Here is a 5,075-nt window from a genome sequence, read left to right on the forward strand (position 1 = left end):
AAGAAATCATGAAATCATTAATTTTGACAAATATGTCTAACTAGTGTCTTTATATCGATGGGGAAAAAAAAGGGAAAAGAAATTAAGGTCTTGGTCGGAATGTAGATATTTAGATTGGTTGGCCTAGAACCACTTGTGTAAAAAAAGGGGTCAACTGGAAACGGAGAGTCTTTCAAAAGGAAACATAAGAAAAAACCAAGAAATTCATTTTCGCAAACCAAGAAAACGAATTGTCCTGGTTGGAAAGGAATTACTAATTTTGGTTTGTTTTAAACCACTTGATACGTGGAAAACTTAAGAGGTAGGGCATATTGATAAATCTGGGCTTATATCAATTTGCTTAGTATTTTGATAAATGAGTACTGGACCAGCGTCTCTCATCTCCAACAAGGCGAATAGCAGACCAGGTGGTCTCCATAGCTATGTGTGTGTGTGTGTGTGTGTTTGCATTTTCTTTCACTCTGTCATTCTTCATTAGTCACTGGGTTGTTTTTGTTTTCTTGCTTAATAACTTAGCCTGAGCTTAGATATTCCAAGACTTGGTTGTGTGATGTCTAGCTTCTGGTGTCTTTAATGGATTAAGAACATGATCTGGTATTTGCGGTCATTTTCTTTTCAAATGTTTAATAATATTTAGTAAAAGCACGGCATGCAAGGCCGTAAAGGTGACGCTTAGTTATATCAAACGTTTCAATAAAATAGCAAAATAGAACAAAATATTTTCTTTCAAATTTGGAGAACATAGGCAATCTTCTTTGAACCATTTCAATTTCTACCTTCATAATCTAGAAAGCATGTTACCTCCAAGGGGGTAAAATGCTTTCTAGTTTCTGATCATTATAAAATCTTAACTCAAAGTCATATTACTTTGAACAGCTTGCTTATACAATGGAAGTAAATGAGAAGATTGACGTGTAAAGCTTCGGAGTTGTAACGTTAGAAGTGACCATGGGAAAGCATCCGGGAGACTTCATATCATCTCTGTTACTATCACCATTACTGGCTGTCTTAAGGATGTACTGGATCAACGTCTCTCACCTCCAAGGGGGCAAATGGCAGACCAAGTGATCTACATTGCAGAGATGGCATTTGCGTGCCTGCAACAAAGTCCACCGTGCCGTCCAACACCGAAATAAAACGGAGTAGAAAACAAGTGAAAGATCAAGAATCAGCAAGTGGAATTAGCAGATGATGGGAGTAGAGATTTCTTGGAAGAAACACACTTTCCAAAACCCCAATCAAGATGAAACTTCCAACGAGAAACTGGGTAATCAATCTCATCCCTTGTGGTTTCAAAGTAGACACTGTAGTGGTTTGACCCTTCCTTCCCTGTGATCTTTCCCACCCGCCAACCGTCATTGTCAAGGTATTCAAAACCGCTGGCCACCATCTCCGGTGGTACTGGCCTCACCGCGTTCTTCAACACTATCTCCATTAACGGTCCAGATTCATCGTTCTTCAACAGCTCTTTGTACTGCACAGCGTACCTGTTCATGTTTTCGAGATGAGCCACTGCCGTAAGCTGTGTAGTATGATCCCAGAAAGCCATCCTCTCTGCTGCAAACTTCGACCTCTTCTCCTCTGTGAAATGCCATTGATGTTTCTTGAGGAAATAGAGTGAAACACTTGAAACTTGGAGACCAAGAAAGAAATAAGAGATTATTATTATTATTATTATTATTTTGGTTTAGAATAGAAAAGTGGGTTATTACTTCTTAAATTTATGGGAATACATATGCATTGTGTGAAATCCGTCGGAAATCTCTTTCCCTTTTGGATTTGGAAATCAGACAATTTATTTTTAGTAATTTTTCTTCTCAAAGCCATTATCTCTAAACCGAGAAACGTCATAAACTATATTTGGAGAAAAGTCAAAACTTTTAAACTTATGTTTGTTTTAATTTTCTAGGTTCGTGTAAATTTTTTCTGATTCTATTTTAGATGAAATTACAAGAAACCCATTATTTTTACACGTATTTCGATTTGTCTCTAAATTTTATTTTGAAATATTGTATTATGTCAAATTTCCTCATTTTTTATATTTTGTTTATTTGAATTTGGCTAATTTATCTAACCAATGCTTAAATTGGTTACTTATTCAAATTATGACTCTTTTTGGATCAAAATTAATTAAAGTTGAACGACAATACCACAAAAACATTGCTTTATTTTATTTTATTTGAAAATTATGATCTACAAACTCTAATATAAAATTTTAGAATTGTACTAATCTGCAATAATGCTAGACTTCAGGGGAAATATCTTCAAAATACATGTCTGTATATATATATATATATATATCAAAACTTCAATAGGAATATTTTAAAAGGGAATATTAGAGCATGAATGAATATAATGAGGAATATTTTTTTATTTTCCTCTTATTTTAGTTTCACAAATGATTTTTATTTTTTCATGGTGCAACAAGAAGACTTCAAGAAACAATTTCATGAATGAGTCAAGGGATTTGGCTGCCTGTCACTCAGCTACTTGTTTTTTTAATGGAGGAAAAACTTTAACTGGCATTCCTTTATAAAGAATTTAATGGAATATATCTTTGCTGAACGATAAAGACTTTCAGCAGAACAAAACAGAACAAAATAATCTTCTTTGAAACACTTCAAGTTATATCTTTCTGATTTTGTCACCATGCTAGGCCTGAACAATATTCAGAAGCTGCATCTACTAAATTTTAGCACAAAATAAAACTCGTTTGAGATACTCAAAAAAGGTTCATTCCAGGACTAAAAGCCATTGACCACTTGACAACTTTGTAGCCAATACAAAAATCATAATCATAATTTTACCACTGACTGTTCTACTTGGCAACAGTTTGAACCCCCCCCCTAGTTGGAGCCTCTCCTTTTTAGTTTTCTTTTAAAATAACAAATAAAAAAATTTCTTGAGCTCCTATACAAGATCACAATAGATTGAAATACACACAACTCATTTTTAGACTTAACAGTAATTTAGTTCTCAACATAACTTCCAGTTAATAAAGAAACTAGTGTAACTAGTTGGCAGGGCTTATTTTTGTAATTGAACATTCTTACACTCTGCAAGTAAACGAGAAATACGATGTGTATTGCTTTAAAATTGTAACATTGGAAGATCTAATCTCGTGCCAGTTAACATCAGACTATTCATTATTCATTACCAGAAAGTTTCCATCAAATTCTTCTCAAGGATGTATTGGATCAGCAACTCTCACCTCCAAAAGAATGTATTTAGCAGAGGAAGTAGTCTCCATGACCAAGCTAGCATTTGAAGCAAATTTCTCACAAGCTATCAACTCCAATGCAATCCTCCTCAAACCCTCCATGTATGTAGCCTTTTGGAATTCCTAAAAATTACTAACTTGCAGTGGTCTTTCCGTGTGTGTGTACTATTTGTTCTGCATTTAGCATGTCATGAGTCAATGAATTTGACTCTAAATATTGCAGTGGTGTTGGAGGGAGTTGAAGTGTTTATAAAACAGTACTACCAACTGGTCAAGTTGTTTCAGTGAAAAAATTCCATGTGAATGATGGAACAGCACATCAAGAAGCTTTCAAAAGTGAGACAAGTATTTTGACAAAAATGCACCATCGAAATATCATTGATCTTTTTGGATTTTGTTCACATACAAGATACTCATATTTGGTCTATAAGTTCATGGAACGGGGAAGTTTTAGTTAAAATTTTGAGTGATAATGTAAACGCGATGGCGTTGGAGTGGATGAAGAGAGTGAATATTGTCAAAGGTTTAGCAAATGCCATCTCCTATATGCACCATGAATGTTGCCCAGCTATAGTCCACAGAGACATATCAAGTAAAAATGTTTTGTTGGATGATGAATATGAAGCTCACATATCTGACTTTGGTTCTGCTACAACTTTAGACACAAAGTCATCAAATTGGGCTCCATTTGCAGGAACCTTTGGCTGTTCAGCCCCAGGTAAATGTTCCATCAAAGTGACTTCTTTATGTTAAATCCATAACATATCTATTGGTTCTTTTTAGTTACCAGGAAATCTCATGTTCTGCTCATTTCTCCAGGGGAAAAAAAAAAATGAATCATTTTAAAAATACAACTGGTACTTTTAATTTTGGCAGAACAAGAATTGAGAAGTTCCTAGCAGAATCATAAGAAACTTACCTAGCAAAAGGATTCAAGACCAAATCATATTCATCATATGCATTTTTACAAACGTTTGTGTTTTTCCAAATAGCTTCAAAGATTGATTTCTAGACCAGATATGAGAGCCAAGTAATTCATGCATATTTACTAGATACATATTTGTCAGGACTCGTCCAAGATCCCTCATCAGAACCCTAGACAAGTCCTGATCCCAATGAAACCCTACCTGACCCTCCAATGGAAAATCCGTCAGAACCTCCCCTAAGGGTTGGACTTACCATAAATTTCCTGTACTGAAAACAAACTTCCATATACACTATCTTATTCCTTCCACTTTACTACAATTTATCACCACAAATTTCAGCACTTCAATAATTAACAGGAAACCAGTGCACAATTAAATAAATAATTGTTCAAATAGTATACAGAGTGTTATCAAATACAATTGAATACAAAATTTAATACAATAAAAGATAAAAAGAAATAATATAGGATAGAAAGGAAAGGAAGGAAAAGCTTCTTGGACTTTCGGCAACTAACCAAGACGTTAAGCTCGCCCTCGGATGATCAACGTCGACTTACTTGGGCCTAGGGGAATGAAATTTAAAAACATGAGATGTTAATCATCTCAGTGAGTGATCGTAACTACGACACAAAATAATAATAATAATAATAATAATATAACGATAAGATGAACTTTATTAACTTTATTAATTAATAATAAATAATCAAATAAATAATAAGTAGTTGAAATATCGTTTTCGCTCAAAACTCTCATAGTTCATTAAGTTGCAAAAGTTTCCATTTTTAAAACATTTTCACAAAACCCAATAATTGTACCCCAAAAATTAAGGAGTAATTAATTAAAAAATTATAAATAAAATAGTTAAATTAAAGATCTAGAATGTATAATAAGAAACAAGAATAATTTTAATAACAATTATTAAATTGTAC

The 5,075-nt window shown here is 33.7% G+C and overlaps 1 pseudogene; it reads right to left on the minus strand.

Annotated features, from left to right (window-relative positions):
- Positions 1–1,043: 1,043 nt before the first annotated feature.
- On the minus strand, positions 1,044–1,595 carry LOC132803211 (protein AGENET DOMAIN (AGD)-CONTAINING P1-like; annotated as a pseudogene).
- Positions 1,596–5,075: the final 3,480 nt, after the last annotated feature.

Source organism: Ziziphus jujuba, chromosome 3 (assembly GCF_031755915.1).
Source record: "Ziziphus jujuba cultivar Dongzao chromosome 3, ASM3175591v1".
NCBI classification, from domain to species: Eukaryota; Viridiplantae; Streptophyta; class Magnoliopsida; order Rosales; family Rhamnaceae; genus Ziziphus; species Ziziphus jujuba.